Source organism: Macaca nemestrina, chromosome 17, assembly GCF_043159975.1.
Source record: "Macaca nemestrina isolate mMacNem1 chromosome 17, mMacNem.hap1, whole genome shotgun sequence".
NCBI lineage: Eukaryota > Metazoa > Chordata > Mammalia > Primates > Cercopithecidae > Macaca > Macaca nemestrina.
In genome coordinates, this window is record NC_092141.1 from 83,203,955 (window position 1) to 83,217,966 (window position 14,012).

At 50.4% G+C, this 14,012-nt stretch overlaps 1 protein-coding gene across 3 annotated transcripts in view; it reads left to right on the forward strand.

Annotated features, from left to right (window-relative positions):
• The first annotated feature begins 9,642 nt into the window (after positions 1 to 9,642).
• LOC105469114 (dynein axonemal intermediate chain 2) overlaps positions 9,643 to 14,012 on the forward strand; it is a 43,533-nt gene continuing 39,163 nt past the window's right edge. Inside the window, exon 1 of one of the 3 annotated variants that reach the window (XM_011719711.2) lies at positions 9,643 to 9,763. The gene's annotated coding sequence lies outside the window, so the exon portion shown is untranslated. The remainder of the gene's footprint in view (positions 9,764 to 14,012) is intronic. The other 2 variants (XM_071083535.1, XM_011719710.2) reach the window with 2 other exon arrangements.

Below are 14,012 nucleotides of genomic sequence, written 5' to 3' on the forward strand. Positions count from 1 at the left end.
GTGTCCCATGTTGGGGGAGTGGGGTAAGGTCATGGGAGCTGGTCCACTTTCTCCTCGGACCAGCCTCCCCGCAGGCTCACGGGCTTGGCCAGCACAGGGACCCCCGCAGTTGGCTGTCGTCTTCTGTAGAGCCAGGGAAGGTAACCGTTTAGTTCCCACCCATGGTGGGCAGAGGTCAGCAGAGGTCAGAGGCATGGAGATGGCCACCGCCTGGCTAGGAAATCCCTATGCCTGGTGCTGGTGCCCGGAATACAGTCTGCTTTACTGTCTTCTTTCTACCTTTTTCTTCTGGGACGTTGATTCAGGATCTTTGGCTGAGGGCTTTTCTTGAGACAGAGACTTGCTCTGTCACCCAGGCTGGAATGTAGTGGCACAATCTTGGCTCACTGCAACCTCCCTCTCCCGAGTTTAAACAATTCTCATGCCTCAGCCTCCCAAGTAGCTGGGATTACAGGCATGCACCACTACGCCTGGCTAATTTTTATATTTTTAGTAGAGACGGGGTTTCACCATGTTGTCCAGGCTGGTGTCAAACTCCTGACTTCAAGTGATCCACCTGCCTTGGCCTCCCAAAGTGCTGGGATTGCAGGCATGAGCCACCGAGCCCAGCCTGCAACTAATTTTGATGGTCGAGAACACTAACTGTGAACCTCAATTAGGCAAAATGTTACCTCCCTCCCCAAAGATTCCGTTCTTCTCATTAATAGACCTGTATTACCAAAAAATTATACTTAATTATTATAACATTTTTCTTTCATCAATTAAAAAACTGTGGAAATCGGGCAGGTGCTGTGGCTCACACCTGTAATCCCAGCACTTTGGGAGACTGAGGCAGATGGATCAGTTGAGGTCAGGAGTTCAAGACCAGCCTGGCCAACATGGTGAAACCCTGTCTCTACTAAAAATTTAAAAATTATCCAGGCATGGTAATGGGTGCCTGTAATCCCAGCTATTCGGGAAACTGAGGCAGGACAATCGCTTGAACCCAGGAGGCAGAGGTTGCAGTGAGCTGAGACCACACCACTGCACTCCAGCCTGAGCAACAGAGCAAGACTCCATCTCAAAATCAATCAATCAATCAATCAATCTGTGGAAACTGGTTTCCTTTCTTGTCATATAGGTACCTATGACAGGTATGGTGACTTACATCTGTATTCCCAACACTTTGGGAGGCTGAGGCAGGAGGATTGCTTGAGTCCTGGAGTTCAAGACCATCCTGGGCAACATAGCAGGGCCCTGTCTTAAAAAAATATAAACATTTAAAAAGTAAGTACTTACGTGATATCTTTCATTTTGCCTCTTGGCCCAAAAAACCTAAAATATGTATTCTATTTTCCAGTAGTTTCCAGTTTGCTGGCCCCTGGCTAAGCACAACACCACGTTGTCTAAATTCCGGGACTACAGAAGTATCTAAGGCAATCAGGGTCCTTGACTTCATGCAGTTTACAAATTAGCAAGGAAGACAAGGAACGTTATCAACACTGACTTGCTTTACATACAAATTCAGGGTCTCATCTGGACATTTGGTTACACTCCTGGAATCTTGGGCCTCCTGTTTCGGCTTGTCTGTTTTAATTGTCATCATTTTTCTTCCTTTCTTTTTTTCTTGCTTTTCTTCCTTCCTTCCTTTTCTTTCCCTCCTCTTCTCTCCTTTTTTTCTTTTTTCTTTTCTTTCTTCACAGGGTCTTGCTCTGTCGCCCAGACTGGAGTGCAGTGGTGCGATCTCGGCTCACTGCAGCCTCCACTTTCTGGGCTCAAGCCATACTCCCATCTCAGCCTCCCCAGTAGCCAGGACTACAGGCACACCACCATGCCCGGCTAATTTTTGTATTTTTTTTTTTTTTTTTTTTTGTAGAGATGCGGTTTCACCATGTTGCCCAGGCTGGGTCTTGAATTCCTGGACTCAAGCAATCTGTCTGCCTCAGCCTCCCAAAATGCTCAGATTACAGGCATGAGCCACCGTACCCAGCCCGTCATCGTCTTTCCTGATTACAAAAGAATGTGTGTGGTGCAAACATTTCAAACTTTACAAAAATGTGTGAGAAAGTGAAAATCCCCTATAATCCATCAACCCAGAGCAAAATACCGGGACCAGTTTGGTTCACATTCTCCATGTTTTGTCCTAATTGTGTGTGCAGAAATATAGTCACACTATACATATTGTTCTGCAATTGCTTTTTCTACCTCATGCTTTATCTTGGACATCTTCTTGTCACTCTTTAAAACTTCGCTCCACTTTTGGGCCAGGCACAGTGGCTCATATCTATAATCCCAGCACTTTGGGAAGCCGAGACCAGCCTGGGCAACATAGTGAGACCCCGTCTCTACAAAAAAAAAAAAAATACAAAAATTACCCAGGCGTAGTGGTGTGCACCTGTGTGTGGTCCCAGCTACGTGGGAGGCTGAGGTGAGAGGATCGCCTGAGCCCTGGCAGGTCTACAGTGAGCTGTGGTCGTGCCACTGCACTCCAGCCTGGTGACAGAGCAAGGGCCATGTCTCAAAAAATAAAAATAAAAGAAGTAAAGCAATGGGCTCATGCCCCTGGAAGCCAATGGTTTCCCCACATACCCATCACCCAAAAGCAGCTGGTCTGACAGAACAACAACAAAAATGTGTTCCACTTTCAACCACCAATGCAGGAGTACAGAGAAGAACGGAGACTGTGTCAGCACCAGAATCCCATTGAGAAAAAACACTCTGGCTGGGCGCGGTGGCTCATGTCTGTAACCCCAGCACTTTGGGAGGCTGAGGCGGGCAGATCACCTGAGGTCAAGAGTTCAACACCACCCTGGCCAACATGGTGAAACCCCATCTCTACTAAAAATACAAAAATTAGCTGGGCATGGTGGCAGTGAGAGGTGAAGCCAGCTGGACTTCCTGGCTCGAGTGGGGACTTGGAGAACTTTCCTGTCTTACAAGAGGATTGTAAAATGCACCATTTAGCACTCTGTAGCTAGGATTATAAAACGTACCAATCAATGTTCTGTAGCTAGCAAGGGGATTGTAAAATGCACCAATCAGCACTCTGTAAAACGCACTAATCAGCAGAAATCTAAAAGTAGCCAATCGCAAGGAGGACTGAAAAACAGGCACTCTGATAGGACAAAAATGGAACATGGGAGGGGACAAATAAGGGAATAAAAGCTGGTCACCCAACAGCGGCAACTCACTCGGATCCCCTTCCACACCGTGGAAGCTTTGTTCTTTCTCTCTGCACAATAAATCTTGCTGCTGCTCACTCTTTGGGTCCGTGCCATAATTAAGAGCTGTAACACTCACCACAAAGGTACACCACTGCACTCCAACCTGGGCAACTGAGTAAGACTCCATCTCAAAAAAAAAAAAGAGAGAGAAAAACTCTTCCCACCTGCCAACGATTTGTCGATTTGATGGGTACTTTCTGAAAGCACAATGCAAATGCCTTCCTGAGGCTCATGCGCACGAAGCAGCACTCATGTTTGTCTTTGAACAGGTGAATGCAAGTCAGTGCCCATGGTCATGGTAGTTGTACACACATCTATCACCCTGTTTCATAGGAACCCATCAAGAGCTGTTAAGTCCTAGGTGATCAGGTAGACAAACGGCTGCTAGTAACCCATCAAACACCGGGGAGGAGCTAATGGGGAGAAGAGGGCCTCATTGCTGATAGGTTTGAGAGGGTTTTGTAACATCAGAGGGCAACATCAGGCAGGCAACTCAAAGTCTGGACATATGAGGCCTGGATCTGGGAGACAACACATAGATACAGTCACTAATGCTAAGGAGAGAGTGGAGGAGCCCAGAGTGGGCAGAGTCCAGTTTGGGACCCCAACAATTGAGGAGCAGGCCGGGTGTGGTGGCTGAGCCTATAATCCCAGCACTTTAGGAGGCTGAGGCCAGCTGGGCCAACGTGGTGAAATTTGAGACAAGACCAGCTGGGCCAACATGGCAAAACCCCATCTCTACAAAAAAAAAAATACAAAAATTAGCCAGCTGTGGTGGCACATGCCTGTAGTCCCAGCTACTTAGCAGGCTGAGGCATGAGAATCACTTGAACCCGGGAGGTTGAGGTCGCAGTGAGCCAAGATCACACCACTGCACTCCAGCCTGGGCAACAGAGCCAGACGCCATCTCAAAAAAATAAAATAAATAAATAAGGAGCAGGCAGAAGAAAGAGCTGAGAAAGAACAAAGAAGCAGGAGGGAAACCAGAGAGCTGGCATAGAGGAAGTGATGAGGGGAGGCCTCACAGAGGGGCATGGGGTGGTCCACACCAACAAACCACCCCAGGTAGAACAAGGGCTAGAGAGCCCAAGCGACTGGACAAGAGGTCTTAGCCTTTGCCTGGCTCTCAAGGGAGAGGTCTGTCCTCCTGTGGAGGAGGGAAAGAAAAGCTGACCAGGGAGAAATGTTTGAAGTTTGTGGTTGACAGCCTGGCACAGCCTCTTCCAGGACTCCCTCAAACTCTGGATGCCCTGTGGTGACCCAGAGCCCCACACCCTGACTCCACAGTCTCCCGGGTCTCAGCCAGAGTGGGAGGAGAGCAATCTGATTCCACCTCCCCTGCGATTGCCCCATCCCTCTCCAGCATTCCCATCTCTACCGTTCCCAGCACATGTGCTGTGCAGTGGGGGCTTTTCAGGCAGGATAGAGGTGCCTTGTCAGAGAAGCAGAAGGTGCTAGTCCCCCAGGGCTTATAAGGATGTGGGGTCTTCCCAAAATGCCTTAAAAGAGCTTCTGGCCAGGCGCGGTGGCTCACGCCTGTAATCCTAGCATTTTGGGGGGCCAGAGGAGGATCACTTGAACCCAGGAATTTGGGACCAGCCCGGAAAAGATGGTGAAACCCTGTCTCTACTAAAGATACAAAAATTAGCTGAGCATGGTGGCATGCACCTGTGGTCCTGGCTACTCGGGAGGCTGAGGTGGGAAGATCAATTGAGCTAGGCGGTCGAGGCTGCAGTGACTGTACCACTGCACTCCAGCCTGAGGGACAGAGTGAGACTCTGTCTCAAAAAATAAATAAAATATTTAAAATTTTTAAAAAAAGGCGGGGGGTCGGGTGTGGTGGCTCAAACCTGTAATCCCAGCACTTTGGGAGGCCGAGGCAGGTGAATCACTGGAGGCCAGAAGTTCGAGACCAGCCTGGCCAACATGGTGAAACCCCTTCTTTACTAAAAATACAAAAATAAGCTGAGCATGATGGCGGGCATCTGTAGTTCCAGCTCTGTAGGAGGTTGAGGCATGAGAATTGCTTGAACCTTGGAGATGGAGGTTGTAGGAAGCCAAGGTCGCACCACTGTACTCCAACCTGGGAGACAGAGTGAGACTCTGTCTCAAAAATAAAAGAGTTTCAATCTTTCCAAAGTCTCCTTTTCCAGTTGACCCCAGAAATGCACTCGGATATGGCTCCTGCTCTGTCTTCCACTCTCCTATTTTGCTTTCTTTGGACATGGATTATGAATGACTTTTTTTCATTCTGGTGCCCCCTATTTCCCAAGAAAAGTCACACCTGCATGAGTGGAGCATGTCCCTTGGCAAGTACAGCTGCCTCTGGTTAGTCAAATATTGCTCAGAGTTTTAGAAAAAGAGAGGGCAAGGGGCCTTGAGGAGGGCTCAGCAGGACTGACCCTAGGACTACAGTTCCAGAAAGAATGCAAGGGAGTCTGGGCACGGTGGCTCACGCCTGTAATCCAGCACTTTGGGAGGCCAAGGTGGGTGGATCACCTGAGGTCAGGAATTCGAGACCAGCCTGGCCAACATGGTGAAACCCCATCTCTACGAAAAGTACAAAAATTAGCCAGGCATGGTGGCACATGCCTGTAATCCCAGCTACTCGGGAGGCTGAGGCAGGACAATCACTTGAACCAGGGAGGCGGAGGTTGCAGTGAGCCAAGTTCATGCCACTGCACTCCCCAGCCTGGGCGAAACAGCAGAGATCTGGTCTGCGTTAGCAAAAGTGCAACTAGTGTTACTTAACTGCTAGCAACACGAGGGCTTGGTGGGCTTGCCACTGATGTGATGAATTCCATCCTGGGAAGCTTTTACAAACCAGGCCCCCCCACAAGAACTTGACTATGAAGATGAATAGAATGAGGTCTCCACTTTCTAGGCACTCGCAGTCCTGGAAGGAAGCTGGTGAGGCAGGCAGACGCTTTGGGAAGGGGCGCCACAGCAGCCAGCCGGCACAACGAGCTGCCTGCACCTCACTCCGGCAAACCACGCGCAGCTTGTTTTCAGCATTGGTGGGAAGAGCAGATGGTTTCTACCAAATGTTATTGTATTGCACATTATGAGCCAAGCAAAGTTAAGTCTAAAAAAGTGACTAACGAATCTCTCACGCAGGATTCCAAATAATTTATGTAGATACTCTGCCTTCAAGAAGGTAGCATAGGCCTGGGTGTGGTGGCTCACACCTGTAATACCAGCACTTTGGGAGGCCAAGGTGGGCGAATCGCTTGAGCTCAGGAGTTTGAGACCAGCCTGAGCAACATGGCAAGACCCTGTTTCTACAAAAAGTACAAAAAAATAGCCAGGTATAGTGGTGTACACCTGGTGTACTCAGGGGGCTGAGGTGGAAGGATCGCTTGAGCTGGGGTGGGGTGGAAGTTGCAGTGAGGTGAGATAGAACCACTGCACTCTAGCCTGGGTGACAGAGGGAGACCGTGTCTCAAAAAAAAAAAAGAAAAGAAAAGAAAGGTAAAACACAGGCTGGGTGCAGTGGCTCACACCTGTAATCCCAGCACTTTGGGAGGCCAGGGCAGGAGGATCACTTGAGCCTAGGAGTTGGAGACCAGCTTGGGCTACATAGGGATGATGCAGGGCAGGCAAGGCCCAAATTGAGGCTTGACCCAGGAGGGTTCTTGGCTTTGCCCAGGAAAGAATTCAAGGGTGAGCCGGTGGTAGAGGAAAACTGCTTGACTGAGGTGACAGTGCTACAGCTCATGGCTGCTTCTGCAGAGCAGGGCTACCCGTAGGCAGTGTGCAGAGACTAGCAGCTCAGAAGCAATTTGGCAGTCATATTTATGCCCATTTTTAATTATATGCAAATTAAGAGGTGGATCATGCAGACATTTCTAGAAAAAGGGTGGTAACTTTCAGGTCATTGGGTCATTGCCATGAAAGGAACGGATAACTTCCGGGTGTTGCCATGGCAATGGTAAACTGACATGGCACACTGGTGTATGTGTCTTACGGAGAGCTGCTTCTGCCTGTTTCCTGTTTTAGCTAGTCCTCAGTCTGGTCTGGTGTCTGAGCTCTGCCTCCAGAATCAAGTCCTGCCTCTTCACTGTGGCTACAAAAAATGAAAAAAATTAGCCGAACATGGGTATGTGCAGCTGTGTTGCCAGCTACGTGGGAGGCTGAGGAGGGAGGCTCTCTTGAGTCCTGGAGGTCGAGGCTGCAGTGAGCCATGATTATACCACTGTACCCCAGCCTGGGTGACAGAGCGAGACCAAAAGCAATGTGAATCAACTTAATACCACTGAACTATACACTAAAAAATGGTTAAGATGGTAAATTTTATGCGTAGTTCACCACACACACAAAATTTTATGTGTAGTTCACCACACACACCAAGAAACTGGTGGGAGCCAGAATGGATCAGGAGAGATTGGTGGGACTAAAGGGGACACAGCAGTGCAATGGGTTGTGGCAGTGCCTGGGGATGTCCAGGGCCAGGGGTGGCTCTCAGCAAAGAATTTCTGTTGCCAGTTATGCTGTGATTCGGTGAAGATCTGAGAGGCACCGCAATTGTTTTCAAACTAGGTCCTTGTGAATACTCCTAATTATATGACCTCATGCTGAGGCAGGCCTGCCAAGGGGTGACTGTTTGGCCAGTGAACAGAGCTGCCCTCTGTAGTCGGCGGCCTGCAGCCTTCTGGGTGAGGGTGGGGGTGGGGAGCCTATACTAAATTGTTGGATAATATGGTAAAGGTGGCTGCAGTTTCCGTTCAACTTTTCCTGTTTCCCCTTCTAACCCATTTTCCCACCCACAAAATAATGGGTCTTCAGAAAGCCCTCGGCTCCCCAGGGCTGGAGGTGGAGTGGAAAGGGTTGCATTATGATTGCAACCCCAGCCAGCCACTGCCTCATCATGGAGTGGATCGTTTCCTACTCTTGGAGACTTTGGGTCCGATTCACCTCTGACCACATAAAGTCATTTCAGTGGGGCTTTTAGGAGCTCCTCCACCCAGCCCCCGTCAGGACCCTCAGCACCCACCCCTAAGAGTTCTTTGTCCCGAGAAACTGCTGGGAGCCAGAACGGATCAGGAGAGGTTGGTGGCAGCAGTCATTTAGCGGCTTGTCTTTTGTTAGTGTGGCCTCGCAAGGTGCTGTCTCACTGGGAATTTCCTTGTACCTGCCCCACTAAAGGCAGGTGGGTAGTGGTGACCACACATTTATGGAGAAGTTCGGAAGTGGGAGAGAAATGTTTGCTTCCTGCCTGTTCTTTCACAGATCCCAAACCCGCTGAGGGCTTCCCATGGAAAGCTGTCTGGGCCCCTCAGCCTGCCTCTCTTGGGACCCCCCACACACTGGCCCCGGCTGACCTTTGCAAATTCCTCTCTCATTTTTCCCCTGCAGGGACTCTCGACCCCAGCCAGACTGATCCACCCACCATCCTCGCAAAATGCCTTTCTTCCATGACGGCTGCCCCTTCCTTCCTTGCTCAAGCCATGCCCTCCCCCAATCTGGAACGCCCTCCCCACTCCTCTTCCCTGCAACTCATAACCATTTTTCAAGGCCCAGTTCCAACCCCAATCCCACTTCTTGGATGACGCACTCCTCTTCTGTCCCAATCCAAATTTCCAATGTCAGCGTCTGAACTCCGGATAACCTCATTCCCCGAGCTGCCTTCATTCAGGCACCAGTAGCTCTGGACAGGGCTGGACACGCCCCTGTGTTGTCTCTCACTTAATCCTCCCCATTATCTAATAAGCACCGCCACTGTACTGCCACTTTGCGGATGAGGATAGCTGAGTCTTAGAAAAGGAAAGGAATTTGTCTGGGGTCATGAGATTAGTAGGTAGCCAAACTGGGATTCAAATTCATTTTTTTCTAGCCCCAAATTCCCTTATTTTAATTTACATGATCTCAATTGCCTTAACTCCCTGAGAAACATGACTTGTTTCATTCATTCATTCATCCATCCATTCATTCAATGAACCTAGTACATTTCGAGCCAACCACCCAGCTAAGCTGTAAAAATCCCCAGCTTCTACTCCCAAGGAGTTTCCATTCTGGTGGTGCAGGAAGGTGTGTTTGTTACATAAAGTGCAGGAAGGATGGTAGCGGGGGGCGGGGGGGCGGTTATACTTCCCACTGAATGGATGCGGAAACTGAAGGAAGGCATAACAACACACTCGGCCAAGATCGTAAGCAGAGCCCGCCATAACCACCCAGGGACCAGGGCTTCCCAAGCACTGACTATTCTTACTTGCATTTTCTGGGTACCTTGCTCGATGCAAATGCATACAAACGTAGGTTTGGATAAGCGCTTTGGCAACGCTCCTACAAATGTTCATGATCATTACTGGTATGTTACCAACTTATTGGTTAATTCTTCTCCTAACTCCGGAGGCCTCCAAAAAGAAGACGGACGAGCTGCGCTTCCGACGTGGCAGAACGGGAGTCACGTGGTCCGGGGTCCTTACGCGTTGCCCCGCGCGTCCGGAGCCAGGCCGGGTTGCCAAGCAACCGGTAAACGCCGCCGTTTGAGAAGCACTGGAGCCGGGACCGTGGATTGGGCGCTTTCCCAGAGACCCAGAAGCAGGAGGAGCGGACCCAGGGTAAGGGGCGGGCGCCAGGAGGACGTCGGAGGCTAAAGACTAGAGTGGAGAGTGACAGGGAGAGACTTCTAGGGTAATAATCACCAAGAGGGCCAAAAATTCCTCTTGGGGGGCTTCCTTCCGGGATAGCTCTGCCGGATGGTGGCTGTCAGGACTAGCGCTCCTAGTGCTCTCTGTCCCCTTAATCCTCGCTGCCCTGGATCCGCCCCAAGTCGCAGGACCCTGCAGCCTCTGAACACCCTGCCTCATACCTTCCTACCCGCCCAGGTCCTGATACAGTCCGTGTCCTGGAGTGGACTGGAGACCTCTGAAGGATTTACAGCTGAATGGATGGAAAAAAACAGCCTTGGGCTAGGGTGATGGGAAGATGGGCCCTTTAAGAGGAGAGCTTTCTGCTCAGGATAGAGGGACGTAAATTAACAATATCGCACACCTGCTAGGTGGCAGGTGTTTTAAGTGCTTTCTTTCATTTCTTCCTCAATCTTGGAGCTGGCGTTCTCGTGTGATCGAGGTCAGTCCGCGAGTTCCTCCAGAGCGTGTGCGGTTCCTCCTTTCTGTTCAAGATCAAGGTTTACCACATTCTCTTGAACCACAGAAGTGTGTCTTCTCCCAGCTTTCAGACCCTACGTGTTTTCCTCTCGAATCCTCTTTGCTTGTTTGTCACGGTCAGCAGAGAAGGAACAGGGGAGAGAGCTGTAGAGAGAAGCCTGGTAGGCGCTGTTATCGCAGTCACTAACGCAGAAGGTGACAGGAGTCCTGGGCCCCTTCTGTGTGCCAGGCCCTGGGGACTGGAGTGAATAAAAGACCACAGTCTTTCCGTCAAGGAGACCACAAGGTAGTGGTGAGGGCGGGTAGACACTGACTCCCATCGCTCTCCAATTCTGAGGACCTCTTCCCACCTCGTCCTGCCCTCAGCCTTCACCTTCCTTGGGGTGCTCAGCCATGCTTAGTGTTACCCTGGGAGAAAACAAATGGGGGCTTTCTAGGGAGGTCTGCCTCTTTTGAGGGTACCGTGAGTCCCTCAGGACCCTGGAATTCCACAAAGTGCACAAGGCCATAAGAAAGGGAGGGAAAGCCGGGTGCGGTTTTCACGCCTGTAATCCCAGTGCTTTGAGAGGCCCAGGCAGATGGATCACTTGAGGTCAGGAGTTTGAGACCAGCCTGACCAACATGGTGAAACACCATCTCTACTAAAAATACAAAAATTCTGGCCAGGTGCAGTGGTTTACGCCTATAGTCCCAGCTACGTGGCAGGTGGAGGCAGGAGAATTGCTTCAACCTGGGAGGCGGAGGTTGCAGTGAGCTGAGATCAGGCCACTGCACTCCAGCCTGGGTGACAGAGTGAGACTCCGTCTCAAAAAAAAAAAAAAAAAAAAAAAAATTAGCCGGGTGTGATGGCACGCACCAGTAATCTCAGCTACTCGGGAGACTGAGGCACAAGAATCACTTGAACTTGGGAGGCAGAGGTTGGAGTGAGCCAAGATCACACCATTGCACTCCAGCCTGGGTGACAGAGCAAGACTGTCTCAAAAACAACAACAACAAAGAAAGAGGGAAGGAAGCCCTCTCCTGCCAGGTGCCATGCAGGCCCACCAGTCGCGGGAACCCAGTAGGGGCTGCGTCAGGGACCAAGAAGAAGAGGAAAATGTTCTCATCTCCTTATTCCACTAGGGAGTTCAATGCGGAGGGCTGACCTTCCAGCTTGCCTCCTTCCCAGTCTCCCACGCTGACACTCCTCCTCCCCATCGCTCCCTTGGCCTCCCTCCCGGCCTGGAAAACACACTTTCCCTTAAGCCACCGGAGGTTCTCTCCAGGAATTACTTTGCTCATTCGCACTGCACAAGACAAGTTTTGTCTTTATAGTCAGCGAAGGTTCCCATTTGACTGCCTCCCTGGGGATGCGGGAGACGCCTGAATCTTTGATGTCGGGACCACAGTGTCCCTGATTCTGCGTGTTCCTGTGTTTGAGACTCACGGTGGTGTCCTGCACACCTCTGGGACTCTAGGTTCCCATGGGGGGAGGATCTTCCCCCAAAACTCCCAGAGGGCAGTGACACTGCTCCCGTCCCCGCTCTGTCCCCCCATGCAGACACCCCTACTCAGGCCTTGCTTGGGGAAGCCCACCCTCTAGCACTTGTCTCACAAGAGGTTGCGGGAGACCTCCTGAGACGCCCTCTGCTGACCTCGCTATTCATCTGCGTACCCTGCCAGCTTATGAGAAAGAGCTTGCTCTGGGTCCTTGAATGGGTTGTCTTCCCGTCACCGGGCCAGTCTTTAAATGTCCCCTCTGTCTGCCTCCAGACACAAGACAATGCTTCTGTTCTCGCTCGGGACTTGGCCTTGGGAAGCACCAAGAAGGAAAGCAAAGCTGTTAAAAGTCTGATCTGGGCTAAAGAGGCTATTTCTGTCTTCCTGGAGTTTCCTCATTCTCTTCAGCCTCCTTGTGTCCCCTAGGAGCCAGCTGGCTTGCAGCAATTGTCTTTGAAAAGACAGAGACAGGCAGCCCTAACTGCCTGAGTCCTGCAGCCCCATGTGGGAGGCACAGGTGCTTCACACTGCCTTGGCAAAGGAGAGGATGCCACGGGATTCCCATGCTTTTTCACAAGGCCCTAGCTTTGTCCACGTGGGATAAACACATTGCGGCACCCCTGATACAATCTGGGCTTCTCATCCCACCCTGTGCCCTCTGAGCCATTGCTTCCACCCAGGAAAGAGAATTTCCAAACTACAAGAAAGGGAAGAAAACAAGGCTGGGCGCGGTGGCTCACGCCTGCAATCCCAGCACTTTGTGAGGCCGAGGCGGGTGGACCACTTGAGGTCAGGAGTTTGAAACCAGCCTGGCCAACATGGTGAAACCCTGTCTCTACTACAAATACAAAAATCAGCCAGGAATGGTGGCATGCACCTATAATTCCAACTATGGGAGGCTGAGGCAGGAGAATCGCTTGAACCCGGGAGACGGAGTTTGCCGTGAGCCTAGATCAGGCCACTGCACTTCAGTCTGGACAACAGAGCGAGACTCCATCTCAAAAACAAACAAAAAACCAAAAACCACTTTCTGCAACAGTCTGGTTGAGGTTGAGTTGCTCCGGGGCTAGGAGTGGGATGGGGATGGTACTGTCTTCAAGGAACAATGTATATGGATGCAAATGGTTAACCTTCCTACCCTCCTTCTCCCCACCTACTGCCCCACTCCTCCAGGGTCCAAGTTTCCCCTGGCACATGCTTCTAGGGGAACACAGCTCCTGCCCTGCCTCTCAGGGGCCAGTGGCCAGGGCCCACTGGTCTGGTTCTTTGTAGCCCTGGAGGCGGGAGAAGGTAGGTTAGACACAGGTCTGGTAATCATGTTCATCTAGGGTGACTGTGAAAAACACGATGCTAGACCCTGCCCCAGGCATCTAGTTCAGCATTTGCAAGAGAGAGGCCTGGGAGTCTGTATATTTTTAAGGAAGATCCCAGGTTTGAGAAATGCTGGTTGAGAGATTAAGGTCCCTCACTTTAAATCAGTGGTCCTCAAACTTGGCTACACATGGAATTGCCTGGAGAATTAAAAAGAAAAAAAAAATACTGATGAGAGATTCTGATGTAGTTTTTCTGGGGTTCAAACTCAGCATTGTGATTTCATAAAGCCCTCCAGGTGTTTCTAAATGTGCAGTCAGGACTAACGATCACTGCTTTAGAGCCAGACATGCCTGGTGGTTCTGCCTGAACTGAAGAACTGTGACCTTAGACGCTGTATTAATACTTCATCTCTCCAGGCCTCAGTTTCTTCATCTTGAAAATGGGCTCGTGCCTGTAATCCCAGCACTTTGGGAGGCTGAGGCAGGAGGATCACTTGAGCCCAGGAGTTTGAGAAAAGCCTGGGCAATACCAAAAAAAAAAAAAAAAAAAAATTAGTCCAATGTGCTAGTGTCTGCCTGTGGTCCCACTTTCTCAGAAGGCTGAGGTGGGAGGATTGCTCGAACCTGGGAGGTGGAAGCTGCAGCAAGCCGTGTTCATGCCACTGTACTCCACCCTGGGTGACAGAGCAAGACACTGTCTCATAAAAGGAAATTTTAATAAGAATTGTGATCACTGTTTTAGGAGTGGTGCTGGAAACTGTTGTTCATAGTGCTGGGAACCTGGTCAGTCTTTCCATATTCTGGATGCAAGTTCTTTATCAGATAAATAATTTGCAAATATTTTCTCCAAGTCTGTGGCTTCTGTTTTTGTTAACATTGTTGGCCGGGCGTGGTGGCGCACACCTGTA